This window comes from Triturus cristatus, chromosome 8 (assembly GCF_964204655.1).
Source record: "Triturus cristatus chromosome 8, aTriCri1.1, whole genome shotgun sequence".
NCBI lineage: Eukaryota > Metazoa > Chordata > Amphibia > Caudata > Salamandridae > Triturus > Triturus cristatus.
In genome coordinates, this window is record NC_140591.1 from 718,288,112 (window position 1) to 718,302,534 (window position 14,423).

The following is a 14,423-nucleotide window of genomic DNA, read 5'->3' on the forward strand; positions in this document are numbered from 1 at the left end:
TTCAGCACTCCGTTCATCATCCCCTTGTGTTTGCTTTGTTCGCCTCAGGTTGGCAGTGTATGCCCAGATGTGGGTCCCTTGCTCACCTTCCCACTGGATTCAAGATAGCCTGGCTGATGAGGGTTGTTACCCTGAAACCGGTCCCAGGATGCTTGTTTCCGGTTCAGGGAAGACCTGGCCAGGGAGTTCGGGCAGCACTGTTCCCACACGAAATAGGATCAAGACTGATTTGCAAATGGCTGGGTCTAAACTGGGGTTGCAAAGTGAGCTAAAGAACGATGATGGACTCAACCCAGATCTGTGACTGGGGGTGAATTTCTGAAACATTTCAGCACTCCATCCATCATCTCCTTGTATTTGGTTTGTTCGCCCTAAGTTGGCAGCCTCAAAAAGAAGACTTTAGTTAGTACAATCACAAACTTTAGAGATGCTGAGTGTTTGTAATAATATAATTTACTTGAAACGTGCTGCATCGCCATGAAGATATTGGCATAATGCCTAGTTTAGTAAAAATAAGCCCTTGATTCTGAAGCAGGGTCATTCAGTGCCCCACCCCTATATATGCAACATATATACTCAACTTGCGCCTGATTCACAAAAGCAAACTTACATTTTTGTGTAAGTTTGGAGTTGTTTGATATTCACAAAGAGATTTATGAGTAGCATCTTTACAAGTACTGAGTCTCCGCACATAAAAAGATAGCACAGTCCAATCTTTTTATGTGCAGACTCTGCATTCGTAAAAATACGGGCCCGATTCCTAAAAGTAGTATGAGACAAAATCCTAACTTTACGACTTTCGGTATTCACAAAGGGCATTTAGGAGTAGTAAAGTTAGGATTTTGTCTCAGTTGAACTTAAGTTTTGGTCTTAAGTTAAACTTAGGACCAAAACTTACACTTTAGACCAAAACTTAAACTTATGACCAAAACTTTGTCTCAGTTAAACTTAAGTTTTGGTCTTAAGTTAAACTTAAGCCCAAAACCAACACTTAAGACCAAAACTTTGTCTCAGTTAAACTTAAGAGCAAAACTTTCTCTCAGTTAAACCTATGTTTTGGTCTTAAGTTAAACTTAAGACCAAAACTTAGGTTTAATTGAGAGAAAATCCTAACTTTACTACTCCTAAATGGGCTTTGTGAATACCGAAATTCGTAACGTTTGGATTCTGTCTCAGATTACTTTTGTGAATTGGGCCCACTATTTGTAAATCCTTTTGTGAGTATCAAACAATCGTAAACTTACACAAAAGTGTAAGTTTACATTTGTGAATCAGGCCTGAGTGTTCAATTGCATTTTATTAGTCAGTTGTAGTGAGTGCCTATGTATCCATATTGGAGAAAAACACTGTTTATTTATTGGACTTATATAAATATATTTATCATAAGATGGAATGTATATCCTTTTTAAATGTACACAATATTGGTACTTCTGCTAACTGTACTAGTTTAGAACTTATAGAATGGGCTGATTGTGCATAGTATTTGATCAGTAGAATACTGAAATTTTAATTATAAGTTGGCCTTTGGTATAGAGGTTGAGATGATAGGAGAGACCCTTCTGTACCCAACAGACCAGACTGATGTTAGATCCAAGGTCGGCTGGGTAGCTACTCCTTTAATTGAGAGCTGGGAAAGTAGGGAGTCTACCTGCTCCTGGGGAACACAGTCTTTGGATTGGTTCATTTGGTGGAATCTGATAGGAAGGAGTCTTCTAGAATATTCGTTCATGCATTAATTGTGCAATCTGTAGAATTGTTGAGCAGACACTGTCCTGACTTTGCTGAGAGAAGGGTTCTTCTCTTCTCTGCTGTTTTCCCTTGCCCACAGTGTTCAGCTTCATGCTTAAGCACTTAAACCTTCCCATTGAACCTTAAACTTGGTTCATCTGATGCTGACACCTTCCTCATAGAATTTTCCCTGCCACTTTCGATGCTTCATTAGAACAGAAAAGTTCCTTCATGGATATTTTGCTTGCTGTATGGGATTCTATTTCGCATATTTTTTCTGATTAAATATCCATTCAGATTTCATGATCATATGAATATATATGCTCTTACCATATTTTTCTTTCAATTTTGCTCACTGATTTAACTTGTGACCTTAACTAAATTATGAATAAACTCATATATTTAGGACACCATCCTCTCTCATTCTCGTGGACCCACATTTGTTTCACTGTATTTGAAATGTGTAGCCAATGTTAGCTCCTTTCTTACACTTCAAGTTGAAAATCAAAGGTCCATATGACCCGTGGGGGATTCTTTTTGATGACTTTACTACGAGGTTGAGATTCAAGAAACCCCGCTATATCACTTCTGACTCCTAAGATTCTACTCAAATTAAATACTCTATGGACCATTTCACTACAGGTCAGTTTACAAAGCCGCCACTGTAGGAATAGTTTGAGTGGCCTATGAGTGACAAACTTAGTTGGAGTCTGATTTAATGGTAGTCAACTTATGAGTGACAATGCGCTTTGCTGAAATGAAAATGTTTTTATGAAAGAGATGGATTTGCCAGGGCCCCCAAAAGGCTCAACCCCACCTCCAGCCTCTTGGGACAAAGGGATGGGATGCTGTGAATGTTAACAATGAAAAGAATAAAAAATCAGGATGGGATACCCTTGAAGATAGAACAAGCATTCAGGAATATTTTTGGGCAATCCTGGTCTTATTACAGACTCTGTAGTTCATTGCTTATGGCTGGATCAGGCTCTGAAGAAACCTAGACCCTTCAAACTCCCAAGGAGACAGTAAGTGGACAATGCACTGAGTGCCACCACATTAGGGTGTCAGGGACTGGATGAGGAGAAGATCTGTTAAGTTTACCTGCTCATTGCTTGAGAAAAGAGTGACTCCTGCCAATAATTAAGGTTCCACTGAGCACAGAAAAGTTCACTTGAAAAGTGTCAAGTGTCTTCTTAAAAGTGTGTTATACTTGAAATATTATTATCACAATGCTTATGATTCGTTCTGTATTAAGTTAGCATTCATGGCGCCATTTTATTAGTAGCCAACATTTTGCTTTAAGATCGAAACTAAGCTTCTGTCTCATATTGCATGTCCCAGCAGAAAACTGCCCCGTACCTTCACCTTGTACTTCTCAATGCCGAGCTTCGCTGCACTAATGAATGTACTCTCTATTGTGGCATACCTTCGCTGTTGGAAAGACCCGTTCCCACATCTTAGAATGGTAGGTACAGGCTGAACGGCTTTGGAGTCGAGATAGTATGTACCCAGCACCAGGACCATGGCTCATCCTTGATTGCTACCTTTGTTCGTTGTTGCCTGGACCGGAATTTTCCAGTCTGGGTGTGTTCTTGGGAATTGGAAATGTATAATATTTGACTTTATGTTGAGGGGAGTGTGTCCCTCTGCAGTCATCTTAGGAGACTGGTCAGACTGGGTTCCTCTGCAGCGCTATACTAATAAATTGCTTGGTTGCATTTTCTACTGTCTTATTGACTCTGCACTTGTTTGGGAGGAAGAGAGGTGGTCGCGAGTGACCCGGGTGGCCCTAATTGGGTCACTTCCTTCAGTTGGTGCCCGAACATGGACCCCATTGGGTGACCCATCTTCTCCCACAGACGGGTAAGGAGGACTGGGCCACGTTGAGTCGGATAGGGGATCCCTGCACGATAGAGCCTAGTACTCGCAGCTGGCCCGCCTGTCTGATCGGGCGGTGCCTTTCCCAGTGGTCATCACGGCTTGGGTCTTGAAAGGCAAAACCCTTGGAATTTACCATTTGGTCCGAAGAGTTGGCAGTGGGGAATAAATTTGTTCGACCTGTGTGCACCAGGTGAGTTTGTCTTGATTCTTTGTGAATATGGCGCCATTTTGAATAATATTTGGTATGGTCTGAGGACCACTTGATTTGTACTTGGTAGGTCTGTAGACCTATTTGGACACAGAGGGGCCTATTAGGATGGCGGGCAGACTTCCATCCACCCGCCACCCTAGCAGTGCTGGGACCGGCCACCAGTGGTGCGGCGGTACCGCACAGGCAATTAGGATGCCACTGCCACCGTGGCATCCTAATTGCCCCATCCACATCATTGTGGTGGGTGGTGCACACACACCGCCCGCCACAATGCTTTGGCTGCACACTGTGCATTTGCATGCACAATGTGGCAGGCACCGCGCGGTGCCTGCCACGTTGTGCATGCAAATGCAGGGGGGTACCATAGGTACCCCCCATGTGCCCCCCCCATCACCCCAATATCCTGCGGCCCCCAACTGCGAAATCCGTATCCCTTCCCATGGCGGCAAGCTCCGCCATGGAAAGGCTGAATCCCGCATGCATAGTAAAATGGATGGCGGTGTTTAGCAGACACCCCCACCATATTCAACCCTTTTCCGCCCGGTCAACTCATTGACCGGGCGGTGGACGGTCTTCCCGTCCGCCGCGGTACCCCCGCCATCATAATATGGCGGGGGAAATGGGAGGCGGCGGGAGTTAATGTCGGGCATATTGCCACTACCATGCTGGTGGCGATCTGCCCGACATTGTAATAGACCCCAGAGTGTCTGCGGACACTCTACCAGGCAACATAATGGATTTGGTTTACTTTTGAAAATGCCTGGGATTTGGCTAGTCTTTGGCTTTTGTGCGGTTGGTTCTGATTTGTAATTTTGGTGCAGTCTGAGGACTGACTTTTGGTTTTCCTTTTCTACGTGCGGTCCGAGGACCGACCTTCGGAAAGAAGTTGAGTGGTAGGTCATTCGTCTGGTAGGAACAACAAATCTATTTTCCCTTTCAAGATGCCATGTTTTAGTAAGTTGTGCTGTTTGAGGTGCTGCTGTTGTTCTGCTGATGCTCGATTGGAAGAGAGGCAGCCCGCCCCTCTGGAAGGCTCCCCGAACTTCGACATGTATGTTAAGCACGGCCTTGGCCCTATTATGTTTAGTACACTATGGCACAAACATACAAGGGACAATGGCGAATTGCAGTGACTGCTAACAGGTACCTTTGATGAACAGAAATTGAATTTCCTGCAGGATAAATTGTTTGCAAAAAGAAGTAGGCAGTCGATGTTTGATTATTTCCAGGTATGGCAGAAGGAAACTAAGCAGAGACAGATAAGAGCAGACAAGGAGGCCCGAAGAGGAAAGATGAAGACAGTAGCACAGAAGGCAGTGATGTATGAAAGATAGAAAATAGAGAAGGGTATAGAGTGTGCTGAACGAAAGTTTAGGTTGCAATGTGACAAATCCTATGTTGCTCGAGAACAAGGTGATCCCTTTGTGGAGGATCTGTTAGATACACAACCCCCACCTCCATATGCTCAGCAGAGAATATACCCAGCGGTTCCACCACCCCAGCTTTCTGTCTCTCTTGCTCCTGCCTCTGATTCTTCTGCTATTGACTTGGTTGCTCCGGCTACAGCGCCTCCTGTTTCTTCTTCGGCTTCGCCTTTTGCGCCTGCAGTGACCGCAGGTCTCTCGGCTACGCCTATTGTTCTTACTTCTTCTCTCTCCCCTTTGCTCACACCTTCAAAACAATCATTAATGACTCTAGTACCTGCTCCCACGACTAGTGCGCCCTCCCCACATCTCCTCTTTCCGGCCTCATTGAAAATTGGAACACAGTTGGTAGGACTGGATGACGACGATTGGGCGGCTCCAGGGGAGCTAATGGGGCAAGTGATTCGGTCTGATGTGGGGGATGCAGAGAAGAAGATGGTAGATGACCAGGCCGCCCAGTGGGCCAGGAGTCCGATTTACAGTGTGGAAGATGGGTGGAGCGTGTTGAAAGAGTATGAACTGTTTGTATAGCATCATTCCCTCAAGCATATGTCAGCCACTTTGATTGGGTTGTGGCAACACTGCTTTAAGGGTATTGCACCCCAGATCACGTGTATGCTGCTGGTATGGCCCCTAATGACATTTTCAGTAATGTTACAACATTGGTTGGATACCCAGGCAGGTTGCACCAGAAGAGTCCGACAACAGTGTCCTAATTTCCGATGAGGGAAGTACATCCTAATTTCCACCCTCAGATACCGGAGCTGAGAGCTCAGCAGGATTCTGTCGTCAGACAGCGAGTAGAGGCCCACTTTCAGGAACAGTGGGTTTATACTCCTTGGAAAAGGAGTGAGGTTTTGTCTCTTAAGACTCAGTTACCCGACCCTCAAAAAAATCCAACTTCATATTATACAGAATTGACCGAGGCTGCGTCGTCGACAGTGGTGATGTTGGCAGACATCGAGATGTTCTTTGGTTTGTTAGTACCAGTTGATATCTGGTGAAAGGTGCATATGCAGGACCACGTAGTGGAGTTGGGTGGCACTTGGGATGAGATCAGGGCATGGGATAAAGAGAGGAAGCCTGGTGAGAAGCCTAAGAGTGGGATACTAGCTTTGCCAGGTCATATTATTACCTACATGCACTCTTATCCCACCTAGGAGAGTAGATTGGGACAAGTTAACAGCATGTCGTCAGAAGAAAGATGAAAGTGTATCTGATCTTTTTACTAGGTTTGAAGGTGTGTTTTGGGATTTCAGTGGACAGGACTTGTCAATGGAGGGAGGTGTCTGATTGTTTTTAATAGATTTGTTATGAATCTGCTTCCCGAGATCGCGGCTCAGGTGCAAGCTTCGGAGAGCACTTGGGCTACCTCCTCCCCATCAGTGATATTGAGCATGGCACAGTACTATGAGCATAGAGAGAACAAAGAGGAGGAAAAGGTAGAGAAGAAAAATAAGGAGTTGAAAACGAAGTTGTTGATACAGCAGGTGTCCAGGGGGAATGGTAGAGGACCAGGCATTGGTCCAGCCCAACAGCTGCCCTGCACCAGCAGGAATACCGTGCTTGTGGGGCCAAATCAGTGTGTGTATTGTAAAGAGGAGGGACACTGGCGCAGTGAGTGCCCGACGTTGTTGCAAAGGGTTGGGATCCCTAGAGGATGGGGTTCTCGTGGACGGGGTCGTGGGGCAGACAGCCATGACGGAGGCCAGAGAAGCAAGGAACAGCCAGGTCGCTCTGGTAAGAACTATTTTGATGATCCCAGGGGCGACAGTATTACCATGATGACTACGATTTGGATGAAGTGACGGGGGTAATTCATGGCTAGGACAGGCAGGGTGAGGGATCAGTTCAGATCCCTGTGGATCACTGCATACCTTATTGTACTGCTGATTTGCAGGGCTCAGCTAAAACATTCTTGGTAGATACAGGCACAATGAATAGCTCTGTTTCTCGTTCACTGGTCCCCGGGGCAACCCTGTCCAGCCAAAATAATGTTTCTGTAGGCTTTTCCGATATACCGGTTGTGAGCCCCATTTCCAAGCCACTTGCACTGACTATTGGTCCTTTTACCATAGATTTGCCTTCCCCACTGACATCAAAACTGGATGGGTTTGGACTTGTTACAGAAGTTGCAAGCTAGTATTTCTTGCTCCCCGGATGGTGTCTATATGACAGTAGGTCCCAATGTAGTTAATTCCAAGCAATGTTTGTCAAAGGATGAGCCCCTTCCCGCTAAGTTCAAGGATGTGCCAACAACGCTATGGGCTACAGGTGATACGGATATGTGGCTATTGCAAATACCAACGGTTTGTATTAGAGTCAAGGACAATGTTGCTCTCCCCTATATCCCTCAGTACAAAATACCGCAAGCAGGGGAGCAAGCACTATTGCAGATAATAAAGGATTTGATTAAGTCAGGGATTGTTGAGAAGACGTCTGAGAATGTGTGTAATAGCCCTATTCTTCCCATTCTTAAGAGGACACCCTCCAGATGACTTTCGGTTTGTGATTGATTTGCATGAGGTTAATAAGATTGTGCTACCTCAGTTCCCAGTCGTCCCCAACATCACTGCCCTTCTGACTATGATTCCTTCCTGTGCCAAATACTTTTCTGTCATCGATTTAAATAATTCATTCCTTATCATTCCAATGCATCCAGATAGAAGGTATCTGTTTGGATTTGCCCTCGCCGGCAGTTACTTCAGATTCTGTCGGGCTCCTCAGGGCTATTCTGAAAGCCCCAGTATCTATTTTCAAGCTTTAAAAAGCCAATTGGACTCCCTCATACTTCCCACAGGTAATCTGTTATTGCAGTATGTGGATGATCTCTTGATCACCTCTGACACTGAAGCCGGTTGCAAGGAGGCGAAGGTTAAATTGTGGCTACATTTGGCTCACCACAGACATAAAGAGACCCTTTCAAAATTTCAATATTGTCGACAGGAGGTCACCTACTTAGGTCACCTACTGTCAAAGGAGGGAAGGAGACTAATACCTGAATGCATTAGTGCTATTGTCAAAATACCCCTAACTAAGACTCAAAGGGAAGTGCGTGCTTTCATAGGCATTACCTCGTATTGTCGCCACTGGATACCTAACTATTCTCTACTGACGAATCCCCTGCTGCAACTACCCACTAAAGATGTGCATGAACCCTAGCCTTGGACGCATGAATGTCAACAAGCTTTTGAACAACTAAAAGTTGCGCTTTGTTCTGTGCCTGTGCTTGGCATGTCCGACTACCAGAAGCCGTTATTGTTGTACGTATACGAGACGGCTGGCTGTAGGCTCTCTTTCTTAACACAGGCCTTTGGCGTTAAGCAGAGATTGTGTGCTTATTTTTTGTGCTTCTTGATAATGTCACGAGAGCCCCCGAGCTGTCTAAGAGAGGTCGCGGCCATGGCTGTCTCTATTCGACAATCGGCAGGGCTCACAGTCATGGTACCTCATGCTGTGGACACACTTGAATAGAATGAAGACGCAGCACCTTACCAGTGCATAGCTGACTGGCTATGAGCTGACCCTGTTTGCACCATACGTCACCATCAAAAGATGTGCCACTCTGAATCCAGCCACATTACTACCCCTCCCTTCTGAGAGTGAGGACACGGACGTGCATGATTGCATTTTCCGTACAGAGGAGGAGACGAAGGGACGGGTAGACCTGACTGATGTTCCCCTTTCTGATCCCCAAAGGGAGCTATATGTCGATGGCACTTGTTTCAAACTACCAGATGGTACCACAAAAGCGGCATATGCCGTAACTATCTTACACACAGTGGTCGAGACATCACGGGTTCCCTACCAATCGGCCCAAGCTGCAGAGTTAGTTGCTAGTTGCCCTTCTTCGAGCTTGTGAGTTTAGTAGGGACTGACTGTCAATATTTATACTGACAACCAATATGCCTTTGGAGTCGCTCATAATTTTGGGCGGCTCTGGGCAGAGAGAGGATTCCTGACTTCACATGGGTCAAAGATTCAGAATTGCCCATTGATACACAGATACTTGTCTGCCTTAACACTTCCCAAGAAGTTGGCAAAAGTGAAGTGCAGTGCCCACAAGGCAATTACTGATGATGTAGGGAAAGGGAAATGCATTTGCAGACCTAACAGCTAGGAAGACAGCCCTAACACGAATGAAAAGAATGTTTGTGGCAGGCACTGCTACATGGGTACCTGAATTTACTATGTTTGAGGACACGTTAGACAATGTCAAGGAGATACAGAATGAGGCAACGATTGAGGAATTAGCAGTATGGCAGGAAAGTAAGGCCCGTTTGGATGAGGATGGGTGTTGGACAGACAAGTCAGGAAAGTAGAGATTGATGCTACCTGATGCGTATGTCCTTCCTGTGGTTACCATGGCACATGGAGCAGCCCACATTAGTTCAAAAGGGATGTGTCAATTGATAGATCCTGTGTGGCAGAACGGAAAAATCCCTAAAATTACTGTTCATTTAGTGAAGTACTGTATGCTATGCATGATGCACAATCCTGGGAAAGGTACCCCTACACCTTTTGACAATTTTGCACCGCCTTCCTTCCCTTACGAGGTTCTCCAGGTGGATTTCATCTAAATGGAATGACTCAAGAATTTGAAATATGTGTTAGTGGTTGCCTGTGCATTTAGTAAATGGATTGAAACTTACCCCACTAAAGAGAATACAGCCATGGCGACGGCGAAGGCGCTCTTGAAAGAGTTCTTCCTGGCCTTCGACTTGCCCCGTTTGATTTGGAGTGACAATGGAAGTCACTTTAACTCGAAAGTTATCCAGCTGGTGTGTGACGGGCTACACAATAAGCAGAGGTTTCATGCTGCGAACCATCCCCAATTGGCAGGCTTAGTTGAGAAGTACAATGGTACTCTCAAACTGAAAATGGCAAAGATCAAAGAGAGCACAAAATTGCAGTGACCAGATGCTCTACCCCTAGGGTTGTTGTCCACAAGAGCCACGGCCCACTCTAGAACAGGGTTGTCACCTCACGAAGTCGTGTTTGGCCGCTCAGCACATGTTTTGGGCGTCCCGCAACCTCGTAGGTTTTCTGAGATAGAATGTCATCTGCTTGTGGATTACCTCTATAATTTGACTGAAAATGTGCGTTCTATTCACCAACAGAAATCTGAAACACTGTCACAAACTCCGAGGGGCCAGGCATGACATCCGAACCAGAAATCGGGTGCTGGTGAGACATTTCCAGAGGAAGGGTAGTTTAGAGCCGCGCTGCAGAGAACCCCTCGAGGTCTGCTCGTCACCCGCACAGCGATCAAGGTCAACGGCTGGAAGAATTGGATTCACAGCACCCATTGCAAACGGGTGCCCCTACCGTTGCTTTACGATCGCTGGGTCCTTGATGGGATCGGTGACTCTGAGACGGAGCAGGTACCACGCTTCCTTCCCTTTTCAGATGCACGCCTGACGTGAGCACCAACTGAAGAAGAGAGCCACTCTGTGCTGAATGAGGCAGTGCTACTTGAGATTAAGGCCATTCAGGAGCCCCAGCCTGTTGGTCCATCTGTGCTTGAGCTCCAGCCTGTCGAACCTGAGCCTGTGGGCTAGTCTGTCTTTGAGCCTCTACCCCTTGGTCCCCTTGAGCCAGACCCCCTTTCTCCTGACCACTCTGTGCCTGGAGTGACAAGGTACAATTTACACCCCAGACTAAGAAACATGCACCCAAAGGCAAAGTCAGATTAGTAGGGATGGACTGCATTGATGAAGAATAGGGGGGATGTACCCTACCCGTGGTACCAATGATAGTTTAGAGAAAGGAAGATTGGTGCATTGTTCAGACAGTGAATGAACAGGGCAAGCGGACTGCGATTCTAAAGGAAGAAAATACATTGCCCTGCAATGTGGGATATGAATCTGAGCTAGACGGACAGCTCCACCGCCGGTGCTCAACAGCACCCACGTCTGATCAACAATAGGAGTCCACCAGCGGGACTCAGATGGACGCTGGGATCACTGTCCCATTTCCTTGTTTCATCCCTATTTGGCTCCAATCATAAGTCCTTTCCTCTAGTTTAAACAAAAGAAAAGAAAAAGGAAATGTACCCCTTTGGTCGCCCCATTGGGGAGGAAGAACAGCCCTCTGCAGCTCCGCGTTCTGAACGGAACGGGCCTCCTTGGTCCACTTGGCCTGTTAAAAGCCAAATTGTTTTTGTAACAATTATTCTGATCTCTCTAATAATAATTCTTGGAATAGTGTATTTCTTTGAGGAGAAATGTCCTCTGCGTACTTTGATTGGTACTACGCCTTATCCCCCTGAGCATGTGTTTGTTACCTTGGCCCCTCACAAAAAGAAACACCGAAAGTCCTTTAAAGACAATGTGTTCATTCAGACTCTACACCAAATACACAATGCCTATAACACGACCAAATGCTGGGTATGTGGGTTGCCGCCCTCAGTGACTCATAGAAGTGAGAACCTGTTGTCCATGCCATTGTCATATGTCAGTGGCTGTGAGGGGTGGTTTGCATTTCTTAGTATGGTACGTTAATTTCTCCGGGCTGATATATTAGAACAAAAGAGTACTAGTCCCTGAACCATAACACACAATGTATGTTTCCAGCATAGAGCACCTCCTGGTGCTCCCACAGGCCGAGAGCCATTTAGCAGATTGTTCCTAAGCTCTTGCATGTATGCATACAAAGGAGTGAGAAATGGAACTTGGTCCCAGGCGGAAATGGATAATTTCCTGCAGTTCAACACATCAGAATACTTCCAGTCCTTTCAGGATCGTAATGTTACTGAAGATAAGCTGATACCTCTGTCAGTGGTTAATGTTACAGCTGTATTCTGTGTCCAAGGGGCTGGGAAGATAGAGGTAGGGGAGAGCAGGTGCAAGGTCACTTATAATTTGAGAGCAGCATATAGTCCTCCCCTGATACCGCCACCTAATGTCTACTTTGTTTGTGAATCTCACGGTTATGTTGGGCTTCCCAAGGGATGGTTGGGAAGGTGTTATCTTTCCTACCTCTTACCCCCGGTATATATAGCCCCACCAAATTACCATAAAGACCATCGATTACAGTGTAGAAATGCCCATGTGCTCCGGTTTAGAAGAATGATTAGCACAGAGGACATAGATCAGACGGACACCACTTTGCAGCAGTTTACAGATGCTATGGGATCATATCTTTCTGGGGCCCTATGGCCAATAGCCTTAACATTCAACAGCTCACCAGGGCTGTGGAAGGGGTCATTAACACCACTGCAGGGATTTTGACCAATATCACAGTAGCGATCCAGGCTACGAGACTTGTTGCCCTTCAGAACCGGATGGTGTTAGATGTCATCCTTGCTGACCGGGGTGGGGCCAGCGGTGTCATCGGCAGTAGCTGCTGTGTATACATACCAGACCACGCACCGAATGTATATGCTGCTATACAGAAGCTCCATAGGCTCGCCTCTGACATACACCAGAAAAATGGCACGTGGTCTCTCACAGGGTGGTTTTGGGGCCTCTTCTCATCTTGGGGTTGTAAGATTATTATTTTCCTGGTTGCCGCAGCTGGTATCATTCTAGCATGTTGTCTGTGCATACACTGCCTTCCTGCCTGCTGTGCCTGCTGTGTATCAATGTTGACCCCTCACCCAAATCCCCCAGAACGTGATCCTCAGAGCAAAGCCATGATGAGGCAGGACATCCAGGATTTCATGAATATATATGAGGGCATTTTTGAATATTGATTATATGTGTCTAGTCTTACAGAGTATTTAGTTCTGATTGGTTGTCCTTAAGCTAGCAAATATTGCCTCCAATTGAATGTTAGGAAGAAAAAAAACACAAAGGGAAAAAAAATCCTTGGCAATCCTGTAGTTCTTGATTAAGGATAAAAGCTTATGCAGAAGTAAATAGCAAGCAACCAATCTCTCTCTGACATCAGGGAAGAGGAAAGAGCCAGGAAAAGATATCCAGCAAGAAATTTAGAACAAAGTCAAGGCCCTAAGGAGCAAAAGAAGACACAATTATAGGAGCAAAATGGTGATGAACGTAACAAAAAATAAAGGAACTAATGTGTTGTGACGCATCTATCAATTCTAATGCTTCTTTTAGATATGATTTAAATTTATATAGGAAATTGCATTGCAGGAAAATACTACAATTTATCTTAAATTGTTACTCACAGGCAGAGTTCCCAGAAAAGACACCGATTTTGCAGAGGGAAAGTCATAGGACTTATCCAAACCCCCTTCCCGTGACTCATGGTGCTGGCCGTATCCATGAAGAAGCCTAAATATGACATCCTTTGCCAAGTGCAGATCTCCAAAGTCTTGTCACTGTTCTTTCAGTCTGATGCTCTCCACTGATAGCAGAACACCTCTCTGGATGACCATGACCCTGGAAATGCAAGTGAGGTCCAGGACACAAGAACGCCCAGCCATGGGTTGAGCATGGTATCTAACAACATAATGCCTCACTGCACAGTTTCTTCTTCTTATACACACAAGTTCTAGTAAGCACCTAGGACAGAGTGACATAGGGTTTCAACTTCTGTCTATGAGAACAGTTTAGGTGGGACCCCTGCACCATGTGACTAAGGTATGTAAGCTCCCTACGATCTTAAACACAGCTAGATCCCTCTGTTGACTCTGCTCAGAAATACAGATCTGTTCTTATGTTGGTGTACCCAGAGATTGTAAGAGGAAAATATTAATTCACAAACACATAGAATTTGTTACATGTCATTTATTGGCATCTCTTCTCCTGAAGATGTAGAGACAGCCTGACAGATATCCCTAGGAAAGTGGATTGGCCCAGTGTCGATCATTTAAATACTTTGAGTAGAATCTCAGTTGACATTAATTGAAGCCCACAATGGCATTGTTGAAACATAAGGACAAGTGTTAAGTTTCAACGTGAGTGCAGGTATCTACTGTCTGAGTCATCAATCTGGATAGACAAGGTGTACCCTCAACTGCATATAAGTTGTTCTGCCTGCAGAGAGTCAAATTTCCAGTGTCCCTCCATCTTCCTGCAGAGAGTCAGTTGTTCAGTGTCCCTCATCTGTATGGTGGATGAGATTGATAAAATATATAAACACAGTACCCACACAGCAGCATATGTGCCTGATTTCCGAAGAGTTACATTGATGCTTGTGCAAAGCAAAGCAACGCAAAGCATCATGAGGCATCACAAAAGCACTGCAAACAGCATCAACTGATTACTTCC

The 14,423-nt window shown here is 45.5% G+C and overlaps 1 protein-coding gene across 2 annotated transcripts in view; it reads right to left on the reverse strand.

The window, feature by feature from the left end:
- CLDN10 (claudin 10) overlaps nt 1-14,423 on the reverse strand; it is a 410,839-nt gene that overhangs the window by 376,423 nt on the left and 19,993 nt on the right. The window lies entirely within an intron of this gene.